Here is a 22,104-nt window from a genome sequence, read left to right as displayed (position 1 = left end):
TACATTATATAAAAGGGCTTAGTAAAATAAATTACTTTGCCGCATACTGAACTCATTAGAAATAGCAGCTAAAAAAACTTTTTTAAAACTATTTCTAATACTTAAAGAAAACCTCTCTCATATAGTGTTTGCTCAATTCAACTCACGAAAGTATGGGGGTAGAGACATTAAAAAATCAAATGCAAAGGTTATTTGAGAACGTACGTTTCAAGATTAGTCAAACTCGACATTTCTATCATCAGCTCAGAACTCCCTGGTTTGGATTTGAAAACACTGAAAGTGGGAGCATACCCTTTCGGCTTCTTATCGCTTCTGAAGATCTGCTCGAAACTAACAGTGCCAGCAAACTCAAAAATGCAAGCGAAGAATTTCTGCTCTCCCCTTTCCACCAGCGTGGGTTAAAATCAGCAAACACTATGCTTTTTTCGGTAAAATCCGAGGCATTATATAGAGAGAGATGAATTATAATTTCAACAATTGAGGGTAAAATTAATTAATTAATCAATTTCACCAAGTATTCAGTATGCAAAGGGACCATTTAAGGCGAATTCAAATTATTACATTATATAAAAGGGCTTAGTAAAATAAATTACTTTGCCGCATACTGAACTCATTAGAAATAGCATATATATATATATATATATAGGTTTTGTTGAATTTTCTGCTGCTTTAAATAAAGTATATATATATATATATTACATACATACATAAATACCTACATGCATACACATATATATATGTGTGTGTGTTTGTATATAAATATATATTTATACATGAATGTATATGCATATGGTTTGTACAAACAGGAAAACAGAACTCAAAACATGAGTAAATACACATTTCTTTATTAATAATTGGTGGAAGTTACAGAGTGATTTAAGGGCAGAGAGTTTCATGTGAAATAATATGCATATTAATAGTAATGAAATGACAACAAAGGAATGAATGAGACCTTGATATTATGTAAATAAAGAAATTTATCTATAATATAATATGCGACAAATTTTTGATTGTCTTAATAACTGATGAGATGCCAGAGCAGATTTTCTGTCCCGACATTCGAAACTTGGAGTTTTATTATGGCAACCGAATAATTGTCACATATTATATTATAGGTGTATGAATATGTTTGAGGTATTTCTAAGCATATGAAACTATTAGTAGCATATAAAAACATGTATTGGGTCTATTAGATAATATTTATCACTCACCAGATGGAATTCTTTTTTTTTTGTTGATTTTTTCCATCATGGAACAGTACATTATATATATATATATATATATATATATATATATGCGTATGTGTGTGAGTGTATGTTTATGTATATATTTATGCACAGTTATGCACCTATGGATGTATACACTTCCTTCTATATGTTATATATTTATGTCTATGTGTGTGTGTGTGAATATATATATTTGTATGCATATGTGTGTATTCAGCTGCATACCATTTTTATATTCACCAGTGTTCTCATATATATATATGCATACATATCTTTAAATTTTCCTTATTAGTTTATTTATTTATTGAACAGCATAGTGGGCAAACCATTTGAAAAATGTGCATTACCCATGTGACATTGTAATTGCTTTTATAATCTGTTCTAGAACAATCCACAGAAATACCATTATCACCGGTGTATAACTGTAAGTCCCCTTGATTTGATACCAGTTTGATAAGAATCAACACAAAACTCTCAGCTTTTGAATGAATGTATGTGTGGGTGTCACGAAAAAAAAAACCTATACTTCTGCCACGTAAAAAGCACCCAGTACACTCTGTAAATTGGTTGGCATTAGTAAGGGAATCCAGCTATAGAGACCATGCCAAAACAAACAAATGCAGCCTGATGTAGGTCTCCAGCTTGCCAGCTCTTTGTCAAACCATCCAGCCCAAACCAGTGTGGAAAATGGATGCTAAATGATGATGATGATGATGATAATGGCATGGATATATATATATGTGTGTGTATGTATATATGTTATATATGTATGTGCATATATATATTTAGTTATATACCCTGAGAGAAATGTTGGACCTAAGAAGCATCAGTTGTGGTGTGCAAGAGAGACGATTGCGCTGGTATGGTCATGTGGCGAGAATGGATGAAGATAGGTGTGTGAAAAAGTGCCAATCCCTAGCAGTTGAGGGAACCTGTGGAAGAGGTAGACCCAGGAAAACCTGGGACGAGGTGGTGAAGCACGACCTTCGAACTTTAGGTCTCACTGAGGAAATGACCAGCGACCGAGACCTTTGGAAATATGCTGTGCGTGAGAAGACCAGGCAGGACAAGTGAGTCCAGCCCACTTATGCATGCCTTTCCTCCCTTGGACACACAAAGACCTGTTGAGGCAAGCAAAGTCGATATCGAACCTCATCCTACGACAGGCACCTATGCCAACCCCACCTTTGCTTGCGAAGACCTGTTGGGGCAAGTGAAATCGAAATCGGAATCGAAATTGAACCAATCCTATGACTGGCACCCAGCGGATGCCAGGACCCCTGGACTGGAGATACGTAAAAAGCACTATCCGAATCGTGGCCGATGCCAGCGCCGCCTCGACTGGCTTCCGTGTCGGTGGCACGTAAAAAGCACCATCCGAATTGTGGCCGAAGCCAGTGCCGCCTCAACTGGCTTCTGTGCCGGTGGCACGTAAAATGCACCAATCCGACCGTGGCCGATGCCAGCCTCGCCTGGCACCAGTGCAGGTGGCACGTAAAAAGCACCCACTACACTCACGGAGTGGTTGGCATTAGGAAGGGCATCCAGCTGTAGAAACATTGCCAGATAAGACCGGAGCCTGGTGCAGCCTTCTGGCTTCCCAGATCCCCAGTTGAACTGTCCAACCCATGCTAGCATGGAGAACGGACGTTAAACGATGATGATGATGATGATATATACACATATATACATATATAGCCAGGGAACAGAAAAGAGGTGTGTATGTGTATTCTAACAACAAATTTTTCAGTTTCTTATAGAAATCAATATAAAAGATTGCCGCTATATTTGTATGATTTATATGAGTTGCAGATTTCTTAGATAAGAATATTTGTTTTGCTCAATTCATATCTACAAACAGGTAACAAACAAAACTACAGTTGTATTTAACTGGACAACATATAAATAAAAAGCAAAAAAAAAAAAAGGCCAGGGAACTATTTAAGTTGACAAATATCACAACTCCATCTTTTTATTATTTTTTAATTTTTTTTTGTCTAAAGAAACATAGAGCAATCAGTTGAACAACAATAGGTCATGTTTTGTTACACATTTGGTACATTATATGGAAGATCACTAAACCATCATACATAGTAATCATAAATTTTAACTATCAAAGCTAGGGACAATAGACTGTATTTTCCTTTATGCAATTCATACAAGAAATATAAGCATGGCTGCAAGACAGCCATTTACTGAATATGTATATTTTTTTATCTTTTACTTGTTTCGGTCATTATATATTTATACACAGCCATGCTGGAATACAGCCTAGAAGTATTTTTAGTTGAATAAATCAACCCCAGAATATATATTTTTTTCCGAGCCAGGTACTCATTCCATTGGTCTTTTTGACTGAACTGCTAAGTTACAAGGATGTAAACACACCAACACCAGTTGTCAAATGTTGGTAGTGGGGAGAAACACAGATACAAAACACACACACGATAGGTTTCTTTCAGTTTCAGTCTACCAAATCCATTCATAAGGCTTTGGTTGGCCCAAGGCTATAGCAGAAGACACCTACCCAAGATGTCATGCAGTGAGACTGAACCCAGAACCATGTGGTTGGGGAGCAAGCTTCTTACCCCACAGCCATGTGTACAAATATATACAGAGAGTTTTGGTAGGAAAGAACAGGCTAAAGAGAACTCAATAAAATTGTTATAGTTTCACATTAGCAGAAATGACTCATACACACAATGGCATAGGTGCAAGAAGTGGCTGTATGGTTAGGTTTGCCTTACAGTCATGTAATTTCGGTTTCAGTCCCACCCTACTGCTCTATTCAGTACTTTTGACCTACTTTTAGATAAAAAAATATGACTAAAATTTGGGACTTAAGGCCCCCATTAGAGGGTGTTAGAACCCTCATGAGAAGCAGAAACTTTGGGAATACTTCTTAATGCGTGTCAATTACCTATGGTTGAAAATTCATCAACATGGGAAGTTTATGAATTTTCAAAGGAGGGGGGTGTCTTTTCCCTTTAAGCCACCTCAAACTGAAACCAAACTTACTGCATTATACCCACCCTTATGCATTGAATCTAAGTTCTAAATATCATAAGGATCCATTAAGCAATTTTGGTCTATGAAATTGTATACAACATATGGCATTACCCTTCTCCCTAGGCTTGGATTTTGTGTTCCAAATTTCATTAGGATCGGTGCAGTAGTTTTCGAGTCAAAAAAATTATATACACAAACACATATAAAGACATTGACTTTTATATAATAGATATACATGTGCACATATACATACATGTATATGTGTGTTTGTGTATTATATATATACATATATATATATATATATACATATACACACACACACACACATATATATATATATATATATATATATATACACTCACAAGATAGATTGATAGATATAATTGAGTGGGCAAAAAAAATATGAGACACTGCCTTGAAGAATTTTTTGTTGAATGAATCGACCCCAGTGCTATTTTTTTTTTATTTTGATAAGCTTGGTATTTATTCTATTTGTCTCTTCTTGTCAAACCAGTAAGTTATGGGGATGTAAATAAACCAACACCAGTTGTCAAGCAGTGATGAGAGAGAAACACAGACATAAGACACACATGTACACTTACAAATATATATATATGTAAAGGGATCAAAACTCCTTGATCCATAGGTTCATAAGAGCATAACCCAAGATTTTGTGCCGTTTATTACCCCCCACTGAACAGGTCTGTCGCAAAATACTCATTTTTGCCAGCAGAGTGAACTGGAGCAATATGAAATTAAGAGATTTGCTCTAGAACATGTATTATTTGGTCCCAGTAACTGGAACTACAACCTTAAGATTATGTGCGCAACACCCTGATCACTTAGCCACGTGTCTCCACACACACACACACAGATATATACATATATATATAGATAGATTAAAGAGAAACATAAAATGAATAACATGGGAGAGGCAAAGTTTGACAAGGAGGGTTTTAGTTTAATGCATGATTACAAATGAATTCGGAGCATTTGAAGGCGTGGGTGTGGGTAGAGTTTGTGAATGTTGGTTGGTTTGGAGGAGTGGTACTGTGCATGAGTGTGTTAGTTAGTGAGTTCGTGTTTCCCCTGTGACGAAGCATGCTTATTGTTAACAAATGTCGTCATACGTCACTGGCATGTATTGTCATACAAGTAGTGTCATTCATCTGCAACATTCCGCATAAACATATCTAGTTACGGTAGAAATATTACCTTGCTTGGAAATGGGTGAGGGTTAGCAACAGGAAGGGTATCCAGCCACAGAAAATTTTTCTCAACAATTTTCATTTAACACATGCCAGCATTAGAAAAAGATGACATTAAAATGTTGATGATGGTAATGATGATGATGATATTAATCAATTAATATCAACCTTAGTACACGACTGGTATATTATTCATGAACTGCAGAAAGGAATAATGATCTTTGTAGGATTTAAACTTTTTGGGGGTGGTCATATTTTTGCCAATTAACCACAGTCACTATATACTTGGTCTTCACTTCAACTTTATTATTATTTTTATTTTAGTGTCCTTTTACTCAAGTCTTTCGTCTCACACATCCTGGAACCTTGTCAGTGACTCTCCATCCTACATCTCTCTTCCTGATCTGTTAAGTCCATTCTCTAAACAGAGTCACTGAAGAGGTCATATGATGTGTGACGAAAGGCACTAAAGCAAGAAAATGAAGAACACGTATATAGTGTGCATGTGGTTAATTTGTAAAAAAATATGATCAACCCTAAATATAACAATATCTGTTTCAAACACACGATTTCACATCAGGAATCTTGCAGAACAAATACATGAACATAAAAATCCCCTTTCATTGATGACAGCAATATGGAAATAATCCTTTCTATTATAGGCACACGACCTGATTTTGAGGGGAGGGGGACGGTCGATCACATCGACCCCAGTGCTCAACTGGCAGAAACGTTAGTACGCCGGGCGAAATGCTTAGCGGTATTTCGTCTGCGTTACGTTGTGAATTCAAATTCCGCCGAGGTCGACTTTGCCTTTCATTCTTTCGGGGTCGATAAATTAAGTACCAGTTACGCACTGGGGTCAATGTAATCGACTTAATACCTATGTCTGTCCTTGTTTGTCTCCTCTGTGTTTAGCCCCTTGTGGGTAATAAAGAAATAGGTACTTAATTTATTGACCCCAAAAGGATGAAAGGCAAAGCTGACCTCAGCAGAATTTGAACTCAGAACGTGGTGATGGATGAAATACCACTAAGCATTTTGCCTGGCGTGCTAAAAAATCTTGCCAGCTCGATAATGACCACTTCTATTAATTCTTATATTTAACCTGGCATAAAACACTTTATTAACTCATCAGGTATGACAGGTTAAATAAAGAAAAGCAAAATTTTCAACTTTGGGCCAACAGATGGTGTCTCATCATGGTATAATTATAATGAAATATGGTGAGCTGGTAGAATCATTAACACACCAGGTGTAATATTTAGCAGCATTTTTTCTGGCTCTTTATTCTCTGGGTCAACATTGCCTTTCATCCCTTTTAGGGTCAATGTAATTGATTTTCCCCCTCCATTCTTCAAATCTGCTGGCTTTGAAGCCAACAGTGAACTGGCATCCTGTCCAGGAGCAATGTTGCTGTGTTAAGTGCTTTTATGCTATTGAAATCAAGTAATTGGCCTTATGAGTCCTAGGGCTAAAAAAACAAAAAAACAAATTGTTGTGATGATCATTACTTGCTATCTTTAAATTTTCCCCACCCCTTTGCCTCTTATACAACATCTTTATTCCCTCTGTACTACTTATACTCCCCCCACCACTGTTCTTTGTGAGTGAGCCCTCTCTCTCTCTCACTCTGTCTCTATCATTTCCTCTAACTCTCTCTACCTTCTTAAACTACTGGAATAGCCAAGTACCCCTTCTGTAGTAAGACAGCTATCCTTGTCCCTCTGCCATTAATCCAACCTCTCACCTGGCACACAGACACTTCTCTCTGTTCCTCTCCCTCTCTGAGTTGAGATGCTCTTGTCTTGAAGCTTCTTGGTGACCCCACATGTGCTGATATGACATAAAAAGGACCCATATTGGTGCCACATATATAACACCTGTGCTGATGCCATGTATACATTTACCGTGCTGGTGTCACATAATAATGTACCCATGCTAGTTGCCATGTAAAAAGCACCAGTACACTCTGTGGAGTGGTTATGTTAAGAAGGGCATCTGGCAGTAGAAAACATGCCAAAACAGATGATTGGATCCTAGTGTGGCTCTCTAGCATGCCAGCTCCTGGCAAACCATCCAATCCATGCCAGTATGGAAAATGGATGTTAAATGATAATGATGACGATGATGACACAAAATTTAAAAAAAAACTATTATTTTTACAAAATAATGTACATTCAAAAGGTCCAAAAAAAAAAATTATATCTGGCTGCTATTGAAATAACACAAAATTCATCATAAATTAGGTTTTAAAATCATTTCAGCAAATTTTAACTAAAATGCATTCCTCATGAAACAAGGAGGAATTGAAGGAAATGTTTTAGAAAAGCAAGACAATTAGCAAATAATGTACAAGTATTGTACTTTGTTGAAAACTAAAAATATTCTTAAAACGAATTAATTTCTTTATACCATAACGAGTTCATAAAATGATAAAACAAACTGGCGCTGAGGATATAAAATTCATTGTATAATGAACTTAGTGCTGTAATTCTCACTAAAAAAAAAATAAAAAAAAAAATAAAAAAGAGATAGTGTAAAACTTGCAAAATGACAATAAATAAACTCCGCCAGAATGTTTTCAATTACTGAAGACAAAAGAGTATAATTTGTTTGCGCTGAAAACAAAACACCTGACTGAATGTACAAAGGAAGTTTGATAGGGAAACAAATTTCATAAAAAAAAAAAAAAAGAAAAAAACTTCAATGGAAAATATAGCAAAATGTTTCAAAGCTGATTGTAAACAGGAAGGGCTGTATGGGGCTGTGTGGTTAAGTTGCTTACTTTGTAACTTTGTGGTTATGGGTTCAGTCACACTGCATGGCACCTTAGGCAAAATATTTGCTGCTTAAGTCCTGGGCTGACCAATACCTTGTAAGTAGGAATCTGTTGTGTGTATGTGTGTGTGTCTGTCTGTGTTTGTTTGACCCCGCCAACCTCAGCCCAGCGATTGACAACTAATATGGGTTTATTTACATCCTCATAACTTTGTGGCTTGGCGAAAGATAGAATTAGGCTTAATAAGTACTGCAATTGATTTATTTTGACTATAAACCCTTCAAATCAGTGCTCCAGCATGGCAGAATAGAATCACTGAAACACATTAAAAAATAAAAGAACAATGCAAAAGAGTATGAAAAAAATAGTGTTAGAATAAAACATGAAATTTTCTCCAGATCCCAATAAAAAATATCAAAACACAATTTATATTCAGCCTGTGAAACAGATTTATAAAAAAAGAAATTTTATTCAACAAATTTTGCTTTGACTTTCCTTATAAGTTTACCTTCAGAACCAAATGAACATCAAATAAGTGTCTCTGTTAATTTAATGAATATTCTAAGTTATATAAGAAATAAATTTATTTTCATATATTACATAAAAATGCTTTTAAAATTGGATAGAAATTTGTATATCACAAATGCCGCTTCTTTGTAGATATTAACTGTTGAAAAATTTTTCGCTTAAATATACTTCTGATAAATATTTCAAATGTCTTTCAGTTAAATATTAATTGAGCTAATGTGATAAGTGAAGATTTCTTTCCTATAAAAGAAAAGCTCTCTAGATATCTCTAGTGATATGAAGACATCTCTAAGACTGTCCTTCCACCCAGAAGTAATTTTGTATCTCAGACTGTCTCTAATCAAATCTAACTGTACATTAGTGTTCAGTTCATTCACCAATGTTGCAGCTAAGACACAGTAACTCACCTACAGCAGAACTTAGTACCAAAACTAGTAAAGTATAAAATATTATACAGTAAAGTGTCCTGTGCACTTCTATAAAGGCTAGCCATGACTGGTCATTGAAATAAAAGGAGAAAAACAGTAAAGGTGTGACTGTGTGGTAAGATGTTTGCTTCCCAACCACATGGATCTGGTTTCAGTCCCACTGCATGGTACCTTGGGAAAGTGTCTTCTACTATAGTCTAGGGTTGACCAAACCCTTAGAAGTGGATTCGGTAGAGGGAAATTGAAAGAAGCCCATTGTGTATATATATATATATATATATATATATATATATAACATCATCATCTTTTAGCGTCCGCTTTCCATGCTAGCATGGGTTGGCTGGTTCAACTGGGGTCTGGGAAGCCAGAAGGCTGCACCAGGCCCAGTCTGATCTGGCAATGATTCTACGGCTGAATGCCCTTCCTAACGCCAACCACTCCCTGAGTGTAGTGGGTGCTTTTTATGTGCCAGGCGAGGCTGGCAAACGGCCACAGTCAGATGGTGCTATTTTACGTGCCACCGGCACGGGGGCCAGGCGAGGCTGGCAACGGCCACGATCGGATGGTGCTTTTTACGTGCCACCAGCATATATATATATACGTGTGTTTGTGTGAGAGAGGGATAGGGAGGGAGAGAAAGAGAGAGTGTGTGTGTGTGTGAGTGTTTGTCTCCTACCACCACTTAATGACTGGGGTTGCTGTGTTTATGTCACTGAAACATAGCAGTTAGGCAAAAATGACCTACAAAATAAGTACCTGGCTGAAAAATGAAAATAGATACTGGGGTCAATTTGTTCGACTAAAACTCTTCAAGGCATTGCTCCAGCATGGCTGCACTCTAATGACTGAAACAAGTAAAATATTATAAAATAAAAGATGACTTAGAAAGAATGGTACTACACCTGATCTTAAGAGAAATGTGAGTACATAGCAGAGACATAGCATTAAAGCAATGCCAGCATGAAAGAAATGGTCATTAGGGAGCCAAAGCTCTTTTAATGAAGGAATATTTCATAAGCAAGTAAAAGAGAAACAAAAGATCAAATGATTCCAAGCATATTTTCAACATGTCATAGAAATTCCATTTAACCCTTTTATAATTTTGTATGCTGACGCCATCAAATTATTTCTGTCACATATAATTACTTTCAGAAACAGATTCTAATCAGGCTATTTTGTGCATATTTTATTATATGTAACCACAAGTGTTTTTGCTTTCAATTCTTTCCCTATTCAGACATATATAGATAAATAAGACTGAATTATTTAATGTTTCTACAATAGCAGTTAATAATTTCTAAATTGTCAATCAAGTATTCGATTGAGATATATAAAATTACAAATAATAATTATTTATGAAATTAGTTAATGAGGCAGAGAAATAAATGGTTACAACTGGAAAATAAAATTTACAATGTTCGTTTTGACATTATTTAATTATTTCATCCTTTCCAGGAAATAATCTTTTAAATTTTATCAAATTTGGTTAATGAAAGCACTACAAACACAAGTGCAAGTGTTTTCACGTATACATGAATGTGGAAGAAACATGTATACACTTGACATAGCAACACTAAAGTTCAGACGGTGGAGGTACATGGCTTAGCAGCTAGTGCATATTTAACAATTGTAAGGTCATGAGTTCAATTCCTGGTAGCGCATTGTATCCTTAACCAAGAAACTTTATTTAACATTGCTAGAGTCCACTCAACTAGCAAAAGTGAATAGTACCTGTATTTCAAAAGGCCAGCCTTATCACACCTGGTATCATGCTGAATTTCCCAGAGAACTATGTTAAGGGTATGTGTCTGTTGAGTGGTCAATCACTTGCACAAAAATTTCACCAGCAGGCTGTTCCACTGATCAAATCAACTGGAATGTATGTGGTTGTAACTGATGGAAACCAGGAAAGATTAGACTAACATTAGTGTAAGAATGTGTGAGTGTTTGGCTAACTGAGTGGTAAGAAGTTTGCTTCCCAACCACATGGTTCCGAGTTCTGTATTTACTTTTAGAAGTTTTAGCACAAAAGCACGGCTATGCTGGGGCATCGCTATAAGAAAGAAGTGGCCAACAAGCTACTACAAAGAATCAGACTCTGTACCTCTCAAATTCAGGCTGAGCATTTTCCCAGGCAATAGAAAAAGTTTCGTTATTTTTTGTTTTCTTTTACTAGTTTCAGCTCAAGAGCAGCATTCATGCTGGGGCACCACCCATTTATATATATATATATATATATAAAAATCTCTTTTCTCTTTTATTTGTTTCAGTCATTTCACAGTGACTCTGCTGGTGTATCATCTTGAGGGTGCTTTTTAGCTGAACAAATCAACCCCAGGACATTTTTCTTCTTTCAAAACCGAGTACTTATTCTATTGGTATCTTTTGGTGAACTGCTAAGTTATGGAGACGTAAATATACCATCAATTGTTAAGTGATGGCGAGGAGACAAACATAGATACAAAAACAAACACACACACACACACACACGTGATGGGTTTCTTTCTGATTCCGTCTACCAAATCCACTCACAAGGCTTTGGTCAGTCTGAGGCTATAGAAGAAGACACTTGCCCAAGGTCCTGCTCAGTGGGACTGAACCTGGAACAATGTAGTTAGGAAGTAAGCTTCTTGCCATACAGCCACTCTTGTGCCTACAAATATATGTTTAACAAAAATGACAGAACTTCCCCACCGCATTTTATGATCATCACTTCAGTTTATACTTAAAGTAAAGGGACTGTGATTTAGATAAGCTATATGTAGTAATAGTAGCAGTTAAGAGCCAATGTCTGCTATGAAAGAGACCAATTAAATAGTTGGGAGTAATACACAAGTCTAACACATGGATATTCCAATGTTAAATCTATCCATGTCAGGTGTTGGTTTAACTTATGTTATTTTTATTGTGGTGCTTATAACTTTTGCTCTCCATTTTACCGATAAAATGGGTGTCACTTCATGATGATTTGGCAGTTATATTGAGCTAGCTAGGTCAAGTGACAATGTAGATGCTCCCTCATGGTTCAAATTGTATGTAGTAGTCATTACTTGTATGAATAACAGTGTAATTAAACTACAATAAAACAAAAAGAGGGAAGAAAAAAAAAATTATTCAAACTTTAAACAGTGAGTAGATTTGATTAAGGACTAAAAACATTGTCACTGAAGAGGCTTAGAAAATTACCGAAGCAATAAAATAGAGCAGAGTGTGGGTAATAGAGTTTATAAGCCTTGAGATTTGAGACATAAACAAAAACGGCTAAAACACACACACAGGATTGAATTAGTTTGGTCAAGTGACAACATAGAAGATTCCTTACTGGGTTAAAACCTTTTGTTACCATATTTCTATCAACATATGCAGCCTTTGTTTCAATTGATTTTTTAAATAATTAAATTAAGAATTCAGTAAAATAACTTTCTCATTATTAAGCTGTAGTCTAGAACAAATTAGCATAAAATTTGGATGGAAAATTATAATGTAGATCACTTTAAAATGGTAAGTTTATGTCATGAGACCTGAGGCGGTCTCAGGCAGGTTGGTATCAAAGGGGTTAAGTTATATGAAACTGTGAACAAATGGTATGAAGTAATTACAATTTGATAAAGTGAAAATGTAACATATTGTTAGAAACGTGATAATTTGGTCTTTCAACACACACACACACACACATATATATATATATATATAAATATATGAGGGGTGCTGAAAAGTTCCTGGGTTTGGGTAAAAGAAAATACAGGAGGATAAGTTAATTGTGATTTTATTTAACATATTCCCCTCTCAGATTCACACATATTGCAATAGTCATTCAGTTTTTATAAGCCCTTCGAAAAAAAGAAAAAAAAAGAAAAGAAAAACAGAAAAAAGAGAAACTGGGTTGGGTTTTCAACTAGGCCTTTCATGAATAACACTTAAGTCAGGTACTTTTCAGCAGCCCCTTGTATTGTAATGATATGCTAATTTCATGTCATTCATAGTGGTAAATCATATTTAAATTATCATCAAATAAATATGTTACAATATGCTCAAGTTAGATTGAATATATTTATTAAGCTAGAATTATGATTCAAAACAGTTGAATTATGACTGACTGAAGTACTCGTTAACAGATGCTAAAAACAGCAATTAATCAAATTTTTAAAAAAATTTTAATAATTTCATTTCGAAATGGTTATAATTGTTATATTTTATTCTTTTGTCTTTTACTTGTTTCATTTGTTAGACTGTGGCTGTGCTGTGGGAAACTGCCTTAAATAATTTTAGTCAATGAACAGACCCTAATATTTATTCCATTGGTCTCTTTTGCCAAACCACTAAGTCAATGGAAAGATAAACACACCAACACTGGTTTTCGACCAGTGTGGGGACAAACATAAACACACACACACACACACACACACACACATAAAATCCACAGATAAGATTCAGAGATTCTCAGTATTGAAGACACTACTAAGTAGTGCTCAGAAGATTCAGTCTTAGACTCTGATGTCTTTACAGGGGATGGATTACGCAAAGTAAAGAATGACTGTAAGAGGGAACAAGTTGGGTAGATACAGAGGCAATTATGTAGATAAACAAATTAGATACATCTGTCATTTGTACTCTGTATAAGTTGGACATATTAATATAAATATTTATATATTTAGACATAAAACTTCATCATCTGAAAGTCTCGACTTTTGCATTCTCTCAACTTGCATGTATACATATATACATATTTTGTATTTCATACCCAACATAATATATTTAATATATTCAATGTATCTTATTTGTTTATCTATGTAATTGCCTCTCTCTCTCTCTCTCTCTCTCTCTCTATATATATATATATATATATATATATATTATATATATATATATATGCATACATGATGGGCTTCTTTCAGTACCCATCTAACAGATCCACTCACAAGGCTACTGTTAGCCTGAGGTTATTGTAGAAGACACTTGCTCAAGGTGTCAAGCAGAGGGATTTAACCCAGAACCATGTGGTTAGGTAGCAAACTTCTTATCACACAGCCTCTCCTGCATCTATACTGAAATGTTTTTTCATCGAATCATAAAAGCTTATGTATTTTTATATGTGAGCAGGCAAATATATTTGAGTCTAAAAACAGTACTTTTAGACTCAAACATAAGCCTGGCTTCCATATATTTGCAGTGTTCCTTAATATAAGAGCATAACCATTTTATATAATTTTGTCAGATTGCTAATTTTTTTATACAGTGTTAGCATCAGTTTCAAATATTGATTCAGTAACCACAGATATCGAATTGTCTAGGATTTGGTTCACTTGGATGGGAGATATATTTGTCACCCAGTTTAACAAGCAGCTGACACCTCAGATGTCTTTAGTAGAGTCCACTTTGATTTAACCAGGGTATGCTTTGAGAATACTTATCTCTCTCCCTTTCACCAATTTCAGAGGCCTTGGTGAATGGTCATGAATACAGCCTTCCCTCTTGCTAACAAAAAAAAAGTCCATATAAGAACATAAATATCAACTACATTGGTATACAATTGGCTCTGACAAATATATGCATGATATTTAGCATAAGTTTAACAATTACTTCTATGGAACTTTCTCACACATGGAAACAGAATTTCTTTTACAGGTGGTCTGATTGTGAGTTACTTTTGTATATGTTGCACAAAGTCTTTATTCACTTTGACTGCATCCCCTCCCCACTCAGTCAAAGGGTCTTGCCTTTTGAGTTACTTGGGGACCTCACTAATGCTGGTGCCACATAAAAAGCACCCAGTACACTCAGTAAAGTAGTTAGCATTAGGAAGGGCATCCAGCTGTAGAAACCTTGCCAAAGCAGACACTGTAGAGCTACATAGTCTTCAAATTAGTTGGGTCCAGTCAAAACATCCAACTCATGCCAGCAATGGACATTAAACCTTTAGCATTCAAACCGACCATATCCAGCCAAAATATTCTATGCTTTATATTCAAGCTAGCTGATACAACCTCTCACACCTACCCGACAATGCCCTTCTAAAAACAAGCAATCACACCATGAAAATCTCAAAGCTACAAGATAATCCATGAATAATTCAAAACAATGTGAATAAATAAGCATTATATTTGACAGAATAATCTGAATGCTAATTGGATAAATGATGATGATGATGATGATGACGACTGCTTATGTCTTCTCTTATATCCCTTGGGATCGGTCTGTATTTCTTGAGCATCCATATAGTTTATCAGTTGTATTTTATTCCTTCATCTTGAATAGCAATTAAATTTATATCTTATGCTAATGGAAAGAACAAACTATTTGAAAATGGCGCCTCTTTGAATTTATATTTACGGCATGAATTCGTATCTGGTTTTCAAAGCAGATGGCATGAAGAAGCTGAAAGCAAAACTTCTTTGACTTTTCCATTACTTAACATTAAATACAGGTTACATGTCAGTGCTTGTGTGGCTGTGTGGTAAGAAGTTTGCTTCCCAACCACATGGGTCCAGGTTCAGTCCCACTAGGTGGCACCTTGGGCAAGTGTCTTTCACTATAGCCTCAAGCCCACAAAAAGCCTTGTGAGTAGATTTGATGGATGAGAACTAACACCATCATATATATATATATATATATGCATGTGTGTATCTTTCTGTTTGTTTGTCCTCCATCCTCATAACTTAGTGGTTCAGCAAAAGAGATCACTAGAATAAGTACCATGCCTAAAAAAAAGAACGAAGAAAAATACAACAACTGAGGTTGATCCATTTGACTAAAAATTCCTCCAGGTGATGCCCCAGCTTGGCCACAGTCTAATGACTGAAACAAGTATGGCAAAAGAAAAAAAAAATTAACATTGCTAGCCTGCAAAGTTTATAGAGGGAAAGGTAGTCCTGTAATAAAATATGGGAGTTGTCCCAAATAGATAAAATATGTTAGTTTGAAGTTTAACGAAAAAACAATATTCTTAATTTTTCAGTTTATTTTTTATCAAGATCCAATATTTACAGTCTCTTCAAGCTAAAATGATAAACTAGATTTAAAACCCAAAAGTCAATAAGCCTTCTGAAAAATAAATAAAAACAACTGCAAGGGGGTCAAGCAGTAATGAAAAGCAACGATAGGCTGAAAAGCAAGTGATAATGCACATTTTTATCAAGCTAGCCCTGTTTCAATGTTAAAACTTTTATCTTCACATATGAGCAGAGATAGGTATAAGCTGGCTATGCATAAACACAGCATTGTAATGACAAGCATTCAACAGCACTGCACAGATATATCATTAAGGTGTGTATATAATCAATTAAAGTTCAGTTAGCTATGAACTAGATAAGTAACCTTGGGATACTTCTTAGTATACAGATTATTGAACATACAGATACATGTGATTAGGCATAAATAGGATAAAGCAATCACTATAGTTTGCACGTTCCTATCTATTTCTTTCTCTCTCTCTCTCATGCGCACCTGTATGCAAACACACATCCAATAAGTTTAACTTAGCGTCCAATATGTAGAGCAGTGCTTCCAAGAGCTCTGCTAATTATCTAATAATCTGATTACTGATGATATAAAGTATACCTGACTTTATTTCACACAATGAGCTATCATAGAACTCACACCCAGCTTGACAAGAAAGAATTTTAAAATAAAAGAAGCAAACAAAAAATTATATAAAATACAACAAATGTAAAAAGATACATGAATATCTACTCCCAACAAATGTTAGTGGGGGGAAAAAGACTGCAAGCAGATAAGGAGGAATTTTTATAAAGAACCTTACATGAAGCTATCTTATATAGTCACTTGAATTAAGAATTATCTAACACAAAATAAAATAAGAAAAGGTAAGAAGTCACATGAACACACCGATAAGAAAATTAACAGCCATTGATGGCAACCTTGAATTTTTACATAAAATATAGAAATAAAATATTCTGATTAATAACACTCTACAAGTTTGTTTGTATAGTCATGGTGACCTTAAACTTTCTATGGCTTCAATGTTTTTAATTTTTTTTTTTTTTTTTTTTTTTGTCAGCAGTTTCGATAGTTTGAAAACTTATAAGCATATTTCTGTTATATTTACCATCATGCAGAACTACTGAGGTAAACTAAAGCAGCATTCTCTGAAAACTGAAGCAATTTCCTTAAGTGTACCACAGTGCTGTATGAGTTTTGTTAGTTAACAGAAATATTTACAACAGAACCGAAGCAACTTAGAATATATATTTAGGCTGAAATAAACAAAACCCTACTCTATCTAATGTTGTGCTTGTGTAATGAAATAAGTTTAGTACATAAAAAAAAAAAAAAACAAAGATGAAACATCTTACTTTGCTGTTCAAGCACCTAACATTTTTCGCCAGCTAACTTCTCTGAACTTCAACTGTTGAAATTCTGGATTAACTGGCTTAGTGTCAATCCTATATTAACCATAAGGATCACAAACTTAGTCTAGTATTATATTACAAAAATATATAATGATTATTACCTAAAGTGGATTAAGTTCTCCATAAATTAGCAGAAAAATTTCTATTGAAAGGCACTGATGTTGCGTTAATTTCAAGGCCAAACTTCACATTTATTTCCGCTATATCAAATGGTATAGGGTAATTGTCCTTCTTATAGGATTTGAGCTATTTAGCTGCCATCATGGGTTGGGCAGGTTATCACAGTCTAAACCAGCTCTCATCCAGAGTTACTTTACTCCTACATTGTTTGGGGCCCAGGTCCCATTTGTATTATTTTATTTCCGGCATGGTCTCTATAGTGGTGCCCTTCTTATCACTACCTGCTTACAGAATGAACTAATTGCATTTTATATATATATATATATATACAGCATCAGATGATGATGATGATGATGATGGTGGTGGTTGTCATCATCCTCACCACCACCACCACCGTTATTATTATCATCAACATCAAAACATCCATTTTCCGTACTGACATGGGTTGAGCGGTTTGGCAGGAGCTGGTAAGCCGAAGGGCGACACCAGGCTCCACTAAACTGATTTAGCATGATTTCTATGGCTGGATGATATTCCTGATACCAACCACTTTACAGAGTATACTGGGTGTTTCTTATATGGTACCAGCATTCATGGGGGTGTCACCAAGTAGCTTGCAAGACAAGGATTTCATAGCTGAGAGGAGATATATGTATGAATATGACTGTGTGGGTATGCTTGTATTTATATCAACATACACACATATGTATGTGCATACACACACACATTAGTTTTAGTAGCTCAGTTTTCTACAGACTCTCATTTACTCTAGCTGACCAAAGAGCCTGATAGTCATAACTGGTCTGGGTCTTTGTCAGATTAAAAAGTTTCAACTTTCAGTCTGCTCCCTGTCTAGTGTGTGGTAGGTCTGTGTGGAACCCTACACAGTAACTGGGTGGTTTTCTTGCATCAGACATTTCACTGATTTCTTCTGAAAAGTATTTTTATTATAGAAGTATTTATGTGTCTGCTTCCTTGATGTAGATCAGTGGCACTCAACCAACTTTTGCCCAAGAACTTCTTTCATTCCTATTTCACTCTACTGGACCCCCATAGCTGTTTGATGTTTAAATAAAATCCCATTATATTTTTATAACTGAATGTTATTAGGAATTGTGTAAAACAAAAAATTGTCAAAATATTTTGTGTATTGTAGAACTATAACCAATTTTATTCCACATAAATTTTAACAAAATCTTACATGAATCCCCAAGGGTCATATGAACCCTGGTTGAGAACCTCAGAGAACATAGTGTAGACTAGATACACTGTTTTTGCAAGTATTTTCTCTCATATCAATACTGTGAAAAGTATTTGATAGAATTCTCTTTGACACAATGGAAACTGAAATCTAAAATGGTTGTTTTGGTTTCAGACCTAGTAGAGGCATTGTATCATTTATACATACACGCATGTATTGTTATTATCACTTTAACATTCACTTTTCTATGCTTGCATGGGTTGGATAGAGTTTACTGAGGCAAATTTTCTACAACAGGTGAGGACCAGCCCTTCAGGTTGCCAGCCCTAACTTGTTTCCAAGGAAGGTAACATTTCCCAATGACCAGACATGTTCTCTTGATGAATATTGGAAATGAATGATGCTACTGGCATGGCAGTGACAATTATTTTACGACTAGACAAGGAGACACACACACACACATATATGTGTATATACACACACAAATGATGAACTTCTTTAAGTTTCTGTCTACCAAAGCCACTTGGTTGGCCCAAGTCTTCAGTAGAAGACACTTGACCAAGATGCCATGTAGATAGACTGAGCACATACCATACATAGGTACATATGTATGTATGCGTATACCCACATACTCACACTCATATTACTCATTAGTTGACATGTCATAGAAGATAAACATTTCAAATACTTCAGAGTAACATGGCTCACATATTTTTGATGAATGAGAACTAGCTTCTGAAGGTGCAACAAGATTTAGCTGCTAAAATCTTGGAACAGGAAACGAAATTACAAATATACATTCTTTTACTTTAAAGAGCAGTATCTTAGATCATGGTAAGCACTTTTAAAGAATGTAGCTAAAGTTTTAATTTTATTAATACAACAATGAAATGCTGGATATGTACATAAAAAAAAAATCATCTATATTCCTGAGTGAACAATACAAATTTGGGATCTCTAAACCAATGCTGGCAGCAGGAATATTTAAAGGAAAAAAAAATCTTCCCACCTCAGTGCCAATTGTTTTATCTGAGATAAGATATAGAAGAATACACTGAAAATGAATCAAAAAGTTTTGGCAAATGTAGTTATAAAGATTTTTCACTTAGATAAATGTTATCCAGATTTACATTATGATAAATATCTGAAAAGATGAAGTTTTTGGCATTTAGGCTCAGGAAGTTGGTATCTAATCACAGATGCTGCACTTTATCTTTGAGCAAGATACTTAACTCTAGTACTTGCTATCTCAATCCATGAAGCAGGAAATTATGTACAAAACAATCTGAAAATGGATAGATTCTGCCAATTTATAAACACCCAAGAGATATTCTATTCAAATCTTGAAATGATAAAGGGGGAAAAAAAAATCAATTTGTAAATATAAACACAGAGAAGTGATTCTGTTTTGATGAGAAAGTGTCTAGTCCAGAGGCTCCATAAACAATGCTATGTGAAGTTTAGCTTGAGGTTGATCCATTCAGATCTTAACAGAAAGGCTAGAAGAATATGGAAATTTGTTGCAATGTCTGTGAAAGACTGACGTGAAGAACTCAAACATATCACCCAACATATGTTTTTGAACACATTATTTTCTTTAAAGACTTAAATACTATCATTATAAACTTTTATCAACCAAAACTTTTTCCCATTTAATAATAATAATAATAATTATAATAATAATAATTATAGTAATGGCTTCAAATTTTGGCCCAAGGCCAGCAATTGTGTGGGAAAGTGCAAGTCTGACCTCAATGCTCAACCGGTACTTATTTTATCGGCCCTGAAAGGATGAAAGGCAAAGTCAACCTCGGCGGAATTTGAACTCAGAATGTAAAGTCAGAAGAAAAGCCACTAAACACGTTTTCCAGCACAGTTACGATTCTACCAGCTTCCTGACTTATTTTAGAATAATAACAATAGTAATGATTTCAAATTTTGGCACAAGACCAGCAATTTTGGGAGAGGGGAAAGTCAATTACATCAACCCTAATGCTCAACTGGTACATATGTTATCAATCTTGAAAGGATCAAAGGCAAAGTCAACCTTGGCGGAATTTGAACTCAGAATGTGGAGACGGACGAAATGCTGCTAAGCATTTTGCCTGGCTTGCTAATGATTCTGTCAGCTCACTGTCTTCTTTTATTATTATTATTATGATGATGATGATGATAATAATAACAATAATAATACAGAAAGTTTACAAGCTGGTCACCTTTCTTTTTAATTAGTTCTTGGCTATCCAGAGGACTTCATAATATCAGATGAAATGAACAATTTCTATAGTTGGAACAAGCTTTTAAAAACAATATTTTATAATAATACTGGTGACATATTTTTGAATAGTGTAACAGGATTTAGCAGCTAAAATCTCAGAACAAAAAACAAAAATTACAAATATACATTCTTTTACTTAAAGAGCAGCATTTTAGATGGTAAGAAATTGAATGACTAGTGATAAATACCTCTGTCAATTGCCCCAGATATTATAGTTCAGTTTGGTGTTTGCCAATACCATGAAGTTGTCTGTCAGCTTGACCAGGTTAAGTTGAGCATTTGTTTCATTGGTAACCTGCCCCTCAGCCAGCATAGTACATTAGCCAACGTTGTACGCTTTTCACAATAGTTTTAGAACCTGTATAATAAAGAAAAAGACATAAAATTAATTACAAAAGCTGACATGTGTATGTGTGTGTGTGTGTGTGAGAGAGAGAGAGTGCCTTTAAAAGTAAAAATAAAGACCCCCTTCAGTCATGAATGCACCTAGAAAATTCCCCTCCAAGGCACAAGTCTGGGCAAGGTTCTTTTTATGGAAGACCAGTAGTCACCCATGCATACCAGCCACCCCTCTCCATGACACCAGTGTTATCCAAGGGAAAAGCAAATGCTGATACAGCTTGGCACCAGTGACACTGCAATTCATTTCTACAGCTGAGTGAACTGGAGCAACATTAAATAAAGTGTCTTGTTCAAGAACATAACACACAGCTCAGTCCGGGAATTGAACTCACTACCGCATGATTGTGAGCCCAACGCTCTAACCAGTGAGCTATATGCCTTCACATGGTCAGCTCTGTGTGTCTTTAGCATGTATCAAAATGCTGTTTTATATTGTGAAGAACTTGCTCAGCCTTTGTTACTGTTTTTGCCATTAGCACCATGATATTTACTTATCCATGTGATACTGCTGTATCTAAAGAAGGATGTACAATGTACCTTGCACTAGTTTCTT

At 35.2% G+C, this 22,104-nt stretch overlaps 1 protein-coding gene across 1 annotated transcript in view; it reads right to left on the bottom strand.

The window, feature by feature from the left end:
• Window positions 1–22,104, bottom strand: part of LOC115215583 (zinc finger protein 836) — a 243,528-nt gene that overhangs the window by 68,365 nt on the left and 153,059 nt on the right. Inside the window, exon 2 of the mRNA XM_029784788.2 lies at window positions 21,338–21,507. The gene's annotated coding sequence lies outside the window, so the exon portion shown is untranslated. The remainder of the gene's footprint in view (window positions 1–21,337; window positions 21,508–22,104) is intronic.

The sequence above is a fragment of the Octopus sinensis genome, linkage group LG9 (assembly GCF_006345805.1).
Source record: "Octopus sinensis linkage group LG9, ASM634580v1, whole genome shotgun sequence".
Lineage (NCBI taxonomy): Eukaryota > Metazoa > Mollusca > Cephalopoda > Octopoda > Octopodidae > Octopus > Octopus sinensis.
Note: the sequence above shows the minus strand (reverse complement) of the source record. Positions and strands in the feature narration are given on the sequence as shown.